The sequence below is a fragment of the Heliangelus exortis genome, chromosome 5, assembly GCF_036169615.1.
Source record: "Heliangelus exortis chromosome 5, bHelExo1.hap1, whole genome shotgun sequence".
NCBI lineage: Eukaryota > Metazoa > Chordata > Aves > Apodiformes > Trochilidae > Heliangelus > Heliangelus exortis.
The window spans coordinates 3,966,790-3,983,052 of record NC_092426.1 but is presented as its reverse complement, the minus strand read 5'-3'; the positions used below and the strand labels follow the sequence as shown (position 1 = coordinate 3,983,052).

Sequence of the window (16,263 nt, the reverse complement as noted above, 5' to 3'; positions counted from 1 at the left end):
GTTTCAAACCCTACCACTTGTCCTGTGGGTCTCCAGACCACTCGGTCCTAAAGCTTTCCTCCAAATTTCTTGCCAAAGCAGCAGAAGCAGCAATGGGGTAGCACAAAAATAATCAAGGTCATTTGAAGAGCTGCTAAGACAGAATTTCTACAGCTGAATTCAGCATTGAAGGCAGCTCTGGATAGCTGAATTTATTCATTTTTGTACCTCCACACCCAAGGAGGCTGCCAAAGCAATCCCACAACTAAGCCAGGTACAGCCAGGGGCTTTCACAAAGTTTCCACCCATGGTGAGCAAGGTCTTACAGGAACTCAAGGAGCCATCCCTCCAACTGAGGTGATGGCACAGGGAGAAGATAAGAAGCCTTGAAATAAAGGAGAAAACTTCACAATTTCCCTATAGCAATGTGTCACCCAAGTTTTCCTGCAAGAATATATTAAATTCATGGTAGGAGTATTAACTTTGATCAGATTTCTTTCCCCTATAAAAATGAATCAGGCAAAGATAGTCTGAACAGCATAAAAGTGACTTTATCCAGCTTTATTTTATAAATGTGTATTTAACAGAGAAGAAGAGAAGTTGTCTTCTGCCAATAAAGACAGGTATTAAGGCAGGAGAATCTATTTAACTTCTTAACCAGACAAGATTTTACTCAAGTATGTGGCCACAGACTTTCACCCTGTTGCAAAAGGAACAAAGGAAGAGGAAATGAGTAATCAAAGCAGCAGCACATTAATATATTTTGGCATGTCCAAAAGGAAAACTGTAGGGTGTATTTTTAACATTCCCAACAGGAGAAGGCACTGCCACACATACACCAGCTGCCAGAGGCAAAAAAAAAAAAAAAAGAAGAAAAAGTGAAGCTGTGTCCCAGAGTATTTCTGTATTTTCTATTTCCCAGCATCAGCTCCTTCACACCAGGGTGAAAGTACCATCAGCCAACTCAGAAATGGCATCTTCAGGTAATGACACACCTGGAAAGGAGGCACACCTGGGGCAAAGAGCAAATGCCCCTGATACTGAGTGCAATTTGGCTCAAACTGTAGGAGAAACCCAGCCTGGAGAGGTGCTCCGAAGGGAAAAGGGGAGGATTTCTTGGATGCTGCTGCCAGCATGGACTTGTGAGAGTCCCCCAGCTCTGCTGAGCAAGGGATACCCTCATTCCTGGGCTGATAAGAGGGGAAGAGAAGTCTCTCCCTGCCCTGGGTGACAAGTCAGAGCTCACCCACAAACTGCAGAGCACAACCCCACTCTGCACCTTCCCATGCTGAATTCCCCCAAACTCCTCAAAACTTCCCATCACCTGCACATGCAAAGGACCCAGGCTGCCAGCAAAATCCTGCTCCTTCCTAGGATTATTTTGATTGGAAAAGGCTTTTAAAATCATCAAATCCAGTGATTAATCCAGCACTGCCAAGGCCACCACTAAACCATGTCCTACACTTAAGCAGCTTGGAAATCCCTCCAGGGATGGGGACTCCACCACTGCCCTGGGCAGCCAGGGCCTGACAACCTTTGCAAGAAGTAAATTTTTTCTTAAAAAGAAAAAAAAAAAAACCAAGTTTTCCTTGGAATTACTTTGTCATGGCACCTACACAAGCCAAGCCACTGGTGTCCCAGTACAACTTGGATTTTATAGCTGGTTTTTCATCCTGGGCTCAGGCCCAAAGGACTATGGTGATAAACCCAAAAAGAGAGTTTTCAACCCTTTCCTAAAAGACATCAAAATCAATCAATCTAGCCACAGCCTGCTCTGGTCATTTGTGCAGTGGGATGGCAGAGCACAAAAGCATTGCTTGCTCAGTGAGAGAGGAGCTGGACTGCTGCCTGGCTGTCCCACTGCAATTGTTCCTGCACTTCATCATTAAGGGCTCCAATTCACCCTTTTTCAAATGCCAAACCCCTAAAGACTTGTTGGAACAAAACCATTTTAAATACTAACAGGGAAGCTACTGCTGGACCAACTGGAATTGTTCAGATCTCCCTTGCTCTGCTGCTGTGAAGTGCAAAGGATGCAGAGAAACTTAATATTTCATGGGTTTGCAGAGGGATTTGTTATGAACCAGCCTGTGTGCAGCCAGAAGCCTGAAGCTTAAACAGGTCTTTACCCTGGTATTGTAAAATGACAGCCTCAGTCATTCCACCACCAAGATTTTCCCATTATTTCTGTTCAGTCTGCTGTTCCACACAACCATACAAAGAGATTGGACCACTGACAAAAAAAAAAAAAAAAAAAAAGAAAAAAATTGCTTCGTTAACCTCTCAGTGACTCAACGATCCCATTGTTAAACAGCACTGGGCAACAGGAGAGGCTGCCAGCAGATGGATGCTCTCCTCTGGTGGAATTCCTAAAGGAAAATGAGATTGACCTGCACTGGAAAGAGGCTGCAAGTTAAAGAGCTGTTAACTCATAGAAGAAATCAAAACTCTTAAATGATTTCATATCAGATTATTATGAATATAATATATATATTCATATATAATAATGTGAATTATATCAGATGGAGATGCTTTCATGTGGTTTCTTCTAACTACCTGAAGATAACTATTTAATGCACACATTATGTCTTGAGCAGTTGAGTGATTTCAGTTTTTTCTAAAGGGAAAGAAGGTGTGATTGCTGTATCAAAATTACTTTAAGTGTGGCACAGACCTAGCTAAATGAGACCATCAGAAAGCAACATTTGCAACAAGACTGCTGGACCCCATTATTAGGCTAAGCCTTGATAATTCTTCAGATGGAAAGGGAGATAAAAATCAACAGGCAAGATTTTCCTCCCTTCTCACCCCATCCAGTATAATGAAATAAAAAAGTGGAAAAAAACCAGTATTCATCACTTGATCACAGCTCAAAGAGTAGGAATAAATTTTTAAACATGCCAAGAGTTTCAGTCTCAAGGTATGCAGTTAGGACTGAACCCCACGATTTTACAAGGGCAATTTGAGTTTAGGCTAAGACAATAGGACAAATGCAGACTATACAAGTCAAGAGATCCTACAAGTTGACAGAGGTATCATAAATAGAGTTATCATCAACATGCACAGCAGGAGTGCCAAACTAGGACTTAGGAAGTATGAGTACTATGAGCCTCTCCAGGCTGGAATTGCCTCCTCTTCAGCCTGCACAGCTGGGTAAGCACTGCATCAGCATGTCTATTTTTGTATTTCTTACTCTAAAGTCACCAAAATACTGGAAAACCCCAAGAGCCAGGCTTGAGCAGGCACTGCTTGCTACCCTTGGTTCCTCCTGGGAACTGCACCCAAGCCAACAAGGGCCAGACCCCAGAGATCAGCTTCCTCTGGCTCATACCTTGCAGGGTGGGGTTGAAGCCAGAGCACAATGCTGGCATAGAACAAGTGGGTAGGGACAGCCCATGAATGCATTTTGATCACAACTTGGAAAAAAACCACCCTCAAGCATCAATCCCATGAAGCAGGCAGTGCTGTAAGAGCAAATCTGCAGCCTCCAAGCAGAGCAGGGGTGCTGTGTTTTATTTCACCTGGTTGTGCACCCACCACCCACTTAGCTCCAGAGGTGAACCAGAGCCCTAGAATTGCAGGGAAGATTCTAACTGATAAAAGAGGCATCCACCACTTTTGCAGCAGCCATCAATGAGTTTTAATCCATGATTTCATGTTTTAATTCCATGATTAATTCCACTTACATGAGGAATGACACCTCCAAAAGAGGGGTTGGATTTTATTAGAGCTAGGCATTAAATTTCAAATCATTTCCCAGGTTGCAGCATTGTTGATGAGGAATGACTTACATGAGGAATGACACCTCCAAAAGAGGGGTTGGATTTTATTACAGCTAGGCATTAAATTAAAAATCATTTCCCAGGTTGCAGCATTGTTGATCCCTTCAAAACCAGGGGATGTGTAGAGGACCATAGAATTTCTGCTGGTGATGGGCTCCCCACAACACTGATACTTCTGCTCCAGCACAAGTTTGCACCAAAGGCTGCAAATTTCTATTTCTATTGAACAGATTTGTCTTGCCAAGGATTCCAGAGCAGATATGAATTAGTTTGACTGCTCCATAGCAAAGTTGTCCTTCAACATCTATCCCAAAGTATGTTATCATACAGGCATAAAGAGAGCACTCCTATATCCAAGCTAAATCCTTTATGCTGTAGAACATGGTGTTGCTGATGCCCTTAGAAATAAAGTTTCAAAGTGGTTAATGAACTAAAGAGGCTTTAGAAGAAATCCCTATTGCACTGGCTCCACACAAGTTACCCCCAGTGTATTTTCAAAGTATAAATTGCATTCTGAGCTGAACTTTAAATTCCATCTAAAAGTTTAAGAAACTGCTGACCAGCAGTTGTTTCTCTTCTGAGACCAGTGATATATTTAGGTGCTTCTCCACTCAGAATTAGTCTTATTCTGCTTGGAAAAGACCTTTAAGGCCATGAGTCCAACCATTAACCTAACTCTACCAAGCCCAGTGCTTAAACCATGCTCCTAAGCACCACATCTACAAGTCCTTTAAACACCTCCAGGGATGGTGATGGGAGCACCTTCTTTGGGCAGCCTCAGCCAGTGGTTTCATTACCCTTTCTGTGAAGAAGTTTCTTTTAATATCTTATCTAAACCTCCACTGGCACAACTTCAAGACAAGGCATGCAGCACACTCACCAAGGACAGCATTAAGAGCTCATCTCATCACCTACCCCCAACACCTCCTGCACTCTGACAGGGACCTCACTGCCTCCAGTTCCTCTCAGACACCAGCTTTTCAACTTCCACACTGAGGAAAGCAGCACCACAAACTCCTTAAAACTTTTTTTTTTTTTTCACCTTGGTAACATCTGAGCTCCATTTAGCAGGCTGCTGAAGGTAGTCACACATAAAACAATCACACACAGCTTGGGACATCCCAGTGCACAACCCCTTGGTGACCTGGGCAGGCAGCTTAAGGAGGTCACAGACTCAGGAACCAGTGCAGCATTCCAGCAGACTCCAAGGCAGTATTTGCACACAGAGTAGCAGACCCCAGCATCAGGGAAAAGGCTCCAGCTCCTTCAGAGAGGTGCCTGGCACATTTAAATGACACCTGGGCCATGTGGTAAAGGAGATGTCTTTTACCACCTTCCTCAGATCCTGCAACACCCCTCTGCCATCCTGGTCTGAGTCCACTGTGTCACCTCACATACAAATAATGTTGGGAGCTGGGAGACAACCCATGAGAATCCCCCTAAAAAGATGGGTTGAAAATGCATCTCTAAGGATTTCCTGGGTTTTTCCACTTGAGATCAGAAGGACCAAGTCTGTAAGGCTCCCCAAGGAACTTCAAATAAACACTTCACTCCTTTCAGAATTTTGATTTCAAGTCAATAACCCAGAGTTCTTCCCCAAAAACAGCCTCATAACACATGCATGCACACCCACCCAAACACACCCAGCTTTACTGATCTGAACTTGAGAATACACCAGGTTGTTAAAAAGGCCTAAAAATGCTCAGGCACAGAAATGCAGAGTAATTGAGGTCGTTTCTCTCATGCTTCTCTGAGTTCTCACTCCCCTTGCTTTGCTGTCCCACTACCTGCTCTTCCTTTAGCATATGAAGATTGAACAAACACTTCACTGAAACCACATAGATCTAAACTTCCTTGCCTCCAAACCTGGTTACACCTCAAACTATTACTCCAGTAGTCTAGCAAGAAATCCACTTAGAAATAAGTACAGACCTGATGCCAAGAAATTCTTCTTTTAGTACCCAAACAGCACAGAAAAAGAGGTAGAAGCTGCAGGGTGGGGGGGGGCTGAAAGGCAGACTTGTAATGGAAACATCTGAGCAAGAATTTTCACAAGCCTTTAAAACTTCTGAAACCTAACCCCTTTGCTATCACTTTCCACATCCCCTCAGCCTGCAGACTGTGGCATTCAGGCCACAATTGTGCCCCAGCAGCTCTCCCACCACACTCACCAGCTCCATGTACTGAAGGCCCCCAAGGCAGAGAAGCAGCATCCCTGTTTCTCCCACCCCTGGCCTGGTGCATTGACCCCCCCTCTGCAGAGAAAGCCTCATTTTATTGTGCATTTTGTACTAGGCTCTAAGCCATTAAAAGTTACTTAAAAAAAAAAAAAAAAATTATATATATATATCTGTTTTTACATACACACACACTAAGCTGTAAAGAGGTTTACTAAATTTAGCATGCAACCCAATCCTAGGAGCAGTGTAGCAGAAGCTGTAGATATGGAAATGACCTTAAGTGAAGGTAACAAGGGAGGACTGGTGGTGCTCCCCACTGAGCTGCCATGGGAAAGCCCAAACACCCAGTAAAATCTGAACACGACCTTCCCAAATCCTCCCAGAACCTTTCCAAGGTTCTGAGGTGCCACCTTTGCCAGGCTTCTGGACAATGTCTCTCCACTGAGCTGCCATGGGAAAGCCCAAGGCACCCAGTAAAATCTGAACACAACCTTCCCAAATCCTCCCAGCAGCTCAGTGGTTTCCAAGGTTCTGAGGTGCCACCTTTGCCTGTTTTCTGGACAATGTCTCCCCATTGAGCTGCCATGGGAAAGCCCAAACACCCAGTAAAATCTGAACACGACCTTCCCAAATCCTCCCAGAACCTCTCCAAGGTTCTGAGGTGCCACCTTTGCCAGGTTTCTGGACAATGTCTCCCCATTGAGCTGCCATGGGAAAGCCCAAACACCCAGTAAAATCTGAACACAACCTTCCCAAATCCTCCCAGAACCTCTCCAAGGTTCTGAGGTGCCACCTTTGCCAGGTTTCTGGACAATGTCTCCCCACTGAGCTGCCATGGGAAAGCCCAAGGCACCCAGTAAAATCTTAACATGACCTTCCCAAGTCCTCCCAGCAGCTCGGTGGTTTCCAAGGTTCTGAGGTGCCACCTTTGCCTGTTTTCTGGACAATGTCTCCCCATTGAGCTGCCATGGGAAAGCCCAAACACCCAGTAAAATCTGAACACGACCTTCCCAAATCCTCCTAGAACCTTTCCAAGGTTCTGAGGTGCCACCTTTGCCAGGTTTCTGGACAATGTCTCCCCACTGAGCTGCCATGGGAAAGCCCAAGGCACCCAGTAAAATCTTAACATGACCTTCCCAAGTCCTCCCAGCAGCTTGGTGGTTTCCAAGGTTCTGAGGTGCTACCTTTGCCTGTTTTCTGGACAATGTTTCTCACTGTCCACACTAGGCTTGGCAAGGCCAACTTCTCAGGAAGCATTAGGGCACACAGGTCCTCCTTGATCAGAGTTTCAGCATGGGGAAGTGAAGCTTTAATGGGCCTCCAGCACCACAGCTGTAAATACAAACCAAGGCAGAGAAAAAGCAGCACATCACAGTGTCTTTACCAGCCCAGTCAGCTGAGGCCACACACACACTGCCAACAGGTATTTACACCAGCAAGGACCTGCAGGTGTGACACAAGACACAGCATCCACCTGTAAACTCCATTTTCCCCAACTACTGCACCCCCCTGAGAACTCCAGATGCCACCTGGTCCAAGAGAAGGACATGCTGAGTCTCAGCTGAGGACAGCAAGTTAAAAGGGTCAGAAAAACCCCCACCTAGCCTCAGGGGAAGGACCCTCCCTGGCACAGCATTGCTATATTTGGATTGTTTCTCATGCTGGGAGATGTCCTGCAGAAGCCCAATTGGGTATGATCTGCTGGAGCTGGTGCTCAGGTGTACCTGGAGCTGAAGCAGGGCAGCTTCAGAGATGCTGCAGATGGTTTCACATCCTTGTTTTGAAGTACTGGGCACAGCACAGCCTCATGGAAAAAACAAAGCCTTCATGAAAACCAAGCTGGGATGTCCCCACACAACATCCACTTAGTGGACAAAGCAGCACTGAGCATCATCAGCCTGGTTTGGGAGGCAGGAAGAAACACTGCTTCCTGGGACCAGGCTGGGCCTCCCATCCACACCTGAAGAGAAGAACCAGGTGGGAACAGCCCTGATCACAGCAGAAGAGCAGTTTCCCACTCACCCACCACCTGCCAAGCCCAGCAAACCCGGACACCAATGGGCCCAAGGGAACAGCACCAAGCAGCTGCTCTGCTGCTGACCTCTTGGCATCTCCAACCACAGGCACTTGGCTTCAGCTTTCCCTTGGGTTAAATGGGAGAATAATCACCTTCCACCCTGCCTGCAAGCCAGGACAGGTGGACAATCCTCTGTGAGATCCTGGCAGCAGCACAGGGCAGGCACCTGGCAGAGAGACCCCTCCACAAGCCAAATGCAAGTCATCAGCTTTAAAACCAATGCCACCCAGAATGCTCACCAACCATTCACTTCCTCCAATAAATTGGGCTTTTTTTTTTTTCTTCATACTCAGAGTATGGATTTTTCAACTCAAAATTCCACAATAAACAGGCTGAGGGGGGAAAAAAAAAAAAAAAAAAAAAAAGTACTTGTAGCCAGTGGTCAGATTAAAGCAGCAATAATAAAATTATCAGCTGACTGATGTTACAGGCTCTCTTATCAGTCAGTCACAATCCAGCCCAATCCTGGCACACTCCCCAAAGAGCTGCACCTTGTGCAATAGCTTAGTCATCATCTCCCTTGACAGCCACGCACTTGCAAATAGATTATGAGTCCACTCACATTTTCCCATGGAATTTTTGCCTCTCCACCCTACTACAAGGAGGCCAGGAAGAGAAAACCAGGGAGCTGAGGAGCAAGCAGCTCACCCCTGGGCAGGGGAGGAGGTAGCACTCTTATCTCCTGGCCTCAACAACTTCCTTCCTGTGTGGCTGCAGGCAGACAAAAGACACCTTTCAAATCACAGACAGCAACAAGATGTACTGAAATTTGTCACAGCTCTGAAATAAAATACCCTGCTTACCATTTTCAGTCCATACAGGAGTGTAAAGCAGAACCAAGGCAGCTTTTCTTCAAGAAACCCTTGCAGGGTGGGATTTGGAAGCAAAAGAATGAGCCCAAAATAACTCAGGGTCAGTTTCTATTGCTCTGGCAGGTGACACAGCTAAAAGAAAGATGATAACACAGGACCGAGGTACTTCCCCCCCTCAGGATGAGAGCTGGATTGTTTTTGGAAGCTCCATGAATCAGAGGCATAAATATACCAGGCTTTAAAAGCCTTTGACACCCACGTAATTCTGAACCCAAGCTTTATTTTCCCTGGGTCATTCAACACATGCCCAAGAAGCCAGACATTGGAGAGGCAGCCTGAGAAGTTTAACTATTCAATTAACACAGGCAATCAAAGAAATGAGAACCTGGGTTTTGCTGAACATCATCAAACACACCTCTTCTAGGATGGAAAAAGCCCTCCCTGATGCTCAACGATTCATCCAACAACAACCTGAAGGAAACCAGGAGTTTTGCTCTTATTTCCTCAACTTTACAGCATGAAAGGGCTTCGAGGTGTTTTTTTGCAGCAGGGGAGTGTTTAACCACGGACTGGCTGTTCTGGAACAGAGCAGTGATTTGCAGGATTGCCTGGCTGCAAGCAGACCCAGACAGAACACAGGCAGCAGGATCAGCCAGGAGGAGGGTGCAAAGAGCAAAAACCTGCAAGAAATGCCACTTCCCAAATTTTACTGCCACTAAAAATCCTGCACAGCTGGCAGTGACAGCAGCAGGGAGCTGTTACTGCTAGCGGAGGACAAGAGTATTTTTAAGAGGGGTTATTAGTGCAGGAAAATTAGTAGCTTGCCCATGTTACTAATTTACAGGCACTTTCTCAGAGTTGTAACACAGCCTGGGTGATCTACAAGCAAGGAGGTTTCATTTGAGAAAGAAAAAATGCTACTCTTCTAAATAAGTCTTCTTGGGAAGAAAGGGGAAAGGAACATCATTTACTTCTCTTCAGTAACAGGAATTTAGGGTTGTGAATTTTGATAAACAGGGCAGCCACAAAGCACTAAGAAAAACAAGGAACACTGTAGAAAACAAGGAGCACTGCATAAAAGTAACTATTTTTCCTGTGATTAACCCCAAAATCTCTCAGTTCCTGCCCCATCCCACACACTGCACACCACTATCCAAGGCTTGAAGCTCCTAAACTACTTCTCTGAATGATGTATTTGCAAGAAGAGGAGAAAGCATTCTTTATTTGACTAAGTTGAAGAAGTTTTTCAGAGTTTTCCTGTCCATATGTACTACTGAAACCATTTCTCTGTTTCCCTGGTTTCTATGGCATCTAAGAGACTTACTTAAATAAAAAAAAAAGGGGAAGCATTAAAAAGGATCATCAGATTTGCATTCTTTAGCACCTCAGATTATTACAGTTTCCACAGGCACGACTTCCAACTCCCCACCAAGCTTCAATTAAAGAATGCCCATATTTGAGTGGATTTTGGCATTTCTTGTACCAAGACACTGGAGCATCCAGGCTGACAGGATGAGAAGGCAGAACAATTTATGTGTTCCCAGGAGATCTCAGTTTAATTTTGCTGTATGGATAGCTGGAGCATCAAGCCAGCACTCTACCCACTACCTATATTTAGGGCCCGAGTTGACCTGACAGTGCCCTGATAAGCTCATTTATTAAGATTCACTTATTCATTCTAATATAATCTAATTAGAGTGCTGCACACTGGCACAGTGGCAACCAAGGGAGGATGAGTTCAAACACAGGGAGCCAGGCCCAGATGCTGCTTTGTTTCTCACCTGGGGGGGAAAAAAACCCTCACAGAGGAAAGGCAGGGATTGCAGATGCCTCTGTACTGTCTCCCTGCTCAGAAAAGCACCTGGATCTACTCTGCTTCTCTCCCCACCACCAGCTAAAAATAATTCTTCAATTGGAAGCAGCAGCAGAGTCCAGGTCAAGGTGCTTGCTGCTCCCATCTCCCTGGGGATAACAGCCAGTGCTAATCACTGTGGGGGAAAAAAAAAGCAGGAATCCAAGACTCTCACAATGCCCACACCAACAGGCACAGAGATGTTCCCAACTGGAGACCACAGGCATCAGCATAAAAAAAGTGCCAAGAAAACCACATGGTATGAAATTACCTTTGAGGCTCCATTCTGGCACGAAATAGAAACTTTTCAAAGCTCAGAAGCAACCTGTCTCCCCCAGCCAGCTGTAGCTGAGGCATGCAAAGAGGAAGAAGGCTTTTACATTTCTAAAAACACAAATAAATGATGGGTTTTCTAAAGGTATTGTGTATCTCATTTGCTTAGACATCCTGCAGAAGGATGAGAGGAGAAACACATTCCTGAGAGTCATGAGCTGGTGCTTCTCCAATCTATCATCTCCATAGTTTATGCACAGTCATTAATAAGAAGGGATTTGTCTGGGACAGATTTAGCCCAGCAACTCCCTATCTCATTAGCCTCAAACAATGACCCAAGGAATGTCAAAAAGTCTGAAAGCTTAGCACAGCTAGTAGGCCCCCCAAAAATACTCTTTTTTTTTTTTTTTTAAATAGGCCAATCCTTGTGCTTTGCCAGCACAGAGCAGGAAACCTTAGATCTAAATGCAGATGCTTAAAATTCCCTGTATATTGAAAAGGTTTTGATAGGTAAAAGGTTTGCACTGACAAGGAAATTGTGAGAATATTGACAAGAGAACAATAGGAAGAGACTTGAAGACTTTTACTTGTTTCATTAATCAAAACAAATGGGCAGGAGGGGATCCAATTGCTGCCTCTAATTACATCAGGGTAGAACAATCCTTTAAAGCAAATGGCAACACCAGAAAAAAAACCAAATTCAATGGGCAGACCATAAACACAGCAAGCATGGAAATTCAGCAGTTTCTCCAAGGCTTAGAAGAGGCTCTCCAGGACTTTTCTCATGAAGGTGGGGGGCAAAGAACAAACAGATCAAGTTTCACCTTAAAAACAGTTATGATACCAAAGGCAGCCCCAGCATGGACAGGGAAACTAAACTTGATTGGGGACTCTCTTCCACTCCCAGGTTCTTATCAGCCCTCTTGCTGCCACGGCTTTTGGAGCAGACAGACATCAGGAATGAAGAATTACCTTCCTGTCTTCTGCTTCTTCTCCACCCAACCCCTCCAGGATGGCACGGGGAGCATTCCTGCTATTTACTCAGGCACGTAGCTGGGGTCTGAGCAGGAAACTCAACTTGGGAGCTGAAGCTTTCAAGAAGTCAACAGCAAGAGGTGGGCGTCTTGGCAGCAGGCAGGGGAAGGGATTAGGAGCAACCAAGTTCAAGGCTTAAAATAAAACACATGTCCTCTCCCTGCTTGTCCTTATGCTATCCTAGTCAAAAACTTCTTTAATCTATACACATCACCTCTGAAATCCACAGGGAATTTCAGTTTCGGAAGGATTTTGTCAGCCCTGGGTTTATGTTACAGAGGGTCAAGCAATGATTAGACACTTTTGAGCCAGCATCAAGAGTAAGAGCAGATGATGCAATGGAAAGCTGTTAGGTGGCTCACCCAGTAACACAGAGTTTACACAGGCTTGAGTAAGTCTTTCCCTTTTCTTCAAGGCATTGCAAAAAACAAAGTTAGCAGGCTGAGTTATCTGTAAGAGAGCTTTTATGATAGCAGGGAATAAAGGATCAAATTCAAAACTAATTGTATTCTTTACATTCTGCTGCTACTTCTGAGAGCAGAATGCATCCACTCGAGACTGGCCAGATAAGGGGGGGGGGGGGGGGGGGGGGGGTGGAAAAAAAAAAATACTAACAAAAAAGGTATTTGGCTGTAACAGAGAATTAGGATTTCTCTCCAAACCCCAACCTTTCCCCTCTGCAGTTACAGGCAAAAGTTATTTTAATCACTGTGCACAGAAAGCAGCATCAGCATATGAGGCAAGAGAAAAAATATGTGGTAAAGCAAGTTGCATAGCCTGTTCAGGGGCAGAAATTATAGTGCAGTTATAGGGAAGAGGTCCACAAGGCAGAGAAATGCTTCCAGCCCAAACCAAAGAGGAGGACGTTAGCAATCCACTGAGAGAACAGGCAAGAAAAATGTGAAAGGAGGAGGAACGTGGGAACTGAATCCCCTTTTAACTTTCACAGCAATCAATTCAGGTTTCCTAGCAAGGGATTTGTGCCTTGCCATATGTAAAGAGACACTAAGTAGAACTTGTCAGTTCTGGCTACTAAATAGCAGGTGCGTGGTTGGACAGAGGCACCAATGGAAACATTGAAGGTGAAAATAAAAGGTGATCATTTTAAGCAGAAGGGAATACGGCAGGGTATCAGCTCAGATCCTGTTCCACCAAGCAAGAAATTATTTTAGAGTTTTTCCAACAGCGATCCCCAAATACTCAGCAGAGCCTTTGAGGGGGGTAAAAAAATGGTAACAGAGTGGCAAGCCTCAAGCCCACAGGTGTATGCACATCACAAGAAAGCAGCGTTTGGCATTGCCCAATGCAGAAAAGATGCACGACTCTTAGTAACCACTTCCTTAATTAAAATCCTTCATCAACCCGAGTCAGCTGGGTACAAAAGATGCAGCTTTGCCACCTTAACTCTCCTTCTCCCCTCTACACCCCGCACACCAGAGGATGAGGAGAGGCAGGAGGGGCATTAACACCGCTGTACCAAAGGGGCAATTTTAAAAAAAAAAAACCCAAACAGCCCTGACAGACACAGCTTAAGGAAGGGGGGGGAAGCAGAAGGTCTCGTCCAGAGCAATTAACACCACCAGAGGAACACAAAATGGGCCGGGCTGCTGGAAGCGCAATGCTTCACTAAAGTTTGCCAGGCCGGCCCGGCGCTGCAGCAATCGCTTCACGCCTCACCTTATCCAGCGAGCTGAAAACCACGGGAAATCTTTATAAATCACATTTGGGGCAGGGTTAATTTTTTTTTTTTTTTTTTTTTTTCCTTAACTTAGCCGCCCTTCCCAGGCTCACGCCGCTGGTAAAGGGAAGATAACAACGCAGACCCAGAGAAGACGCCAGGCACATCAATATTTTTGTTTCCTCTCATTTTTACCGCTTAGCTTGGCTTCGGGAAGGTTACCGGGAGCCGTCCCGGGAAGGCACCGCTCCCTCCCCCTCCACCCGGAGGCCCCCGGCAGCAGCCGCCCCACGGCCTCGGGTGGCAGCGGCTTCTCCCCCCCCCCAAACTCCCGGCGCAACCTCTGCCCTCAGACCCGTTCCCCCCTTCCCTCCCCAGGTCTCAGCAAAGGGCAGCGGTGACCGCAGCCCCGGGGTCCCCCCCGCCGCCCACCTGCCCGGCACCGCCCGCCCGCGGCCCGGCCACGCCGAGGCCTAGGCCCGCCGCCCCTTACCGGGCAGGCCGCGGGCAGGGCCCGTTCCTCCGCCTTACCGGCTCGGACCGCCTCGCTTCACCCCCCCCTCCTCCCCGGTTCCCCGGCTTGGGACTCACCGGGAGGCGCGGAAGGCCGAGCCCGAGCCAGGCCGTGCGGAGCAGAGCGGGGACGGAGCGGTAGCGAACCGGTGCCTGCGCGGCGCTGGCGGGCAGGAAGGGAAGGGAGGGCGGGAGGGGAGGAGGGAGGGGGCGGCACCGCACGTCCGCCGACCCGGCCCGGCCCAACCCGGCCTCCCCCTTCCCCTCCCCTCCCACCCGTTAAAGGCGAGGCCGCGACGCTGCTTCTCCCCCGCTCCGCCCGCTGGGGTCCCCGGCCCCGCCTCGGTGGGGATGGTGTGGGGCAGAGCCCACCCCAGCGCTGGGAAGCCCCACGCAGAAGTGGGGATCGAACCTTTCCCCCTAATCCCCCACACTCCTCCCCCCCGACCGCTCCCACTCGGGGATCCCCGGGGATCACGCACGCACACACACACCACCCCCCCCCAAGACCTCACGCACGCCCGGATCCTCCCACTCTGCTTTCCCACGCGTGTGGGTGCATCCACCCCAAGCACGGGAATTCCCCCCTATCCTCAGGACCTTCCCCACGCAGGGAAACACAGGGATCTCCCCCCCACCCAAGCGTATGAATCCCCCCAGGACCTTCCCCACGCAGGGAAACACAGGAATCTTCCCAATCCAGATCCCACCCAAGCATGTGAATGCCTCCAGGACCTTCCCCCATGCAGGGAAACACAGGGATTTCCCCATCCAGACTCCCCACCGAAGCATCTGAATCCCCCCGGACCTCTCCAACGCAGGGAAACAGAGGGATCTTCCCAATCCAGATCCCACCCAAGCATGTGAATCCCCCCAGCACCTTCCCACACACAGGGAAACACAGATCCCACCCAAGCATCTGAATCCCCTCAGGACCTTCCCCCACGCAGGGAAACACAAGGATCTTCCCATCCAGCCCCCCCCCCCCCAAGCATGTGAATCACCCCAGGACCTTCCCCACGCAGGAAAACACAGGGATTTCCCATCCAGACCCCCCCACCCAAGAATGTGAAGTCCCCCCTCACCCCAGGACCTTCCCCCATGCAGGGAAACACAGGGATCTTCCCAATCCAGATCCCACCCAAGCATATGAATCCCCCTGGACTTCCCCCACGCAGGGAAACACAGGGATCTTCCCATCCAGACCCCCACACCCAAGCAAGTGAATCCCCCTGGACCTCCCCCACGCAGGGAAACACAGGGATCTCCCCCCCACCCAAGCACGTGAATCACCCCAGGACCTTCCCCACGCAGGGAAACACAGGGATTTCCCCATCCAGATCCCAGCAAGCATGTGAATCCTCCCTCCCCCTCCCTCCCTCCCACCCCAGGACCTTCCCCCACGCAGGAATCTCCCCATTCATTCCTGGGGACCACCACCACACCCCAGACCTACCTCACATGGGGATCCCACTGCCCAGACCTTCCACGAACCCACTTCACCCCCACACACACGCAGGGACCACCCACCCAGACCCTCCCGTCCCTAATTCCCCCCTCAGTGCTCCCACCCATCCCTCTCCTCCTCCTTTCCAGGAGCTGGCAGGGTGGGTGGGGATGGGAATCCCCTGGGTCCCAGGCAGGCAGGGCCAGCACACCCCAACACCTTCCCTGGGACACCTCCTGATGCCCCTGAATTCCATGGAATTGCCTTAAAATTCCCTGGATCTGCAGCATGGAGCAGCCTGGCTCCCGGCACACGTCGTGCCAGGGCCTCCTTCAACCACAACCCTGTAAGCCTGCAACTGGGAGAAGCTGAACTGGATTTTTTTCAGCTCTGGATTATTTTTTTTCTTCAGCTCCATCTTCTTGAAGCCTTGACTTTTCCATCCCTCAGACATGGATCCTTCCCAAAGTGCTCACAGAGCAGGTTTCTTCCACCTTACACGTGGCAGCAGCTTGTGGCTCGTGGCTCTGCAGGCTGAGAGCTGATGCTCTGCCACAGAATCACTTGGGGACAACAAAAACTGGGAAGGGACCCACCAAGGACATCCCTCTGGCTGTGTCTCTGGGGGACTGGCA

At 48.0% G+C, this 16,263-nt stretch overlaps 1 protein-coding gene across 1 annotated transcript in view; it reads right to left on the bottom strand.

The window, feature by feature from the left end:
* Positions 1-14,355, bottom strand: part of KTN1 (kinectin 1) — a 79,735-nt gene extending 65,380 nt beyond the window's left edge. The window contains exon 1 of the mRNA XM_071745227.1: positions 14,260-14,355. The gene's annotated coding sequence lies outside the window, so the exon portion shown is untranslated. The remainder of the gene's footprint in view (positions 1-14,259) is intronic.
* Positions 14,356-16,263: the final 1,908 nt, after the last annotated feature.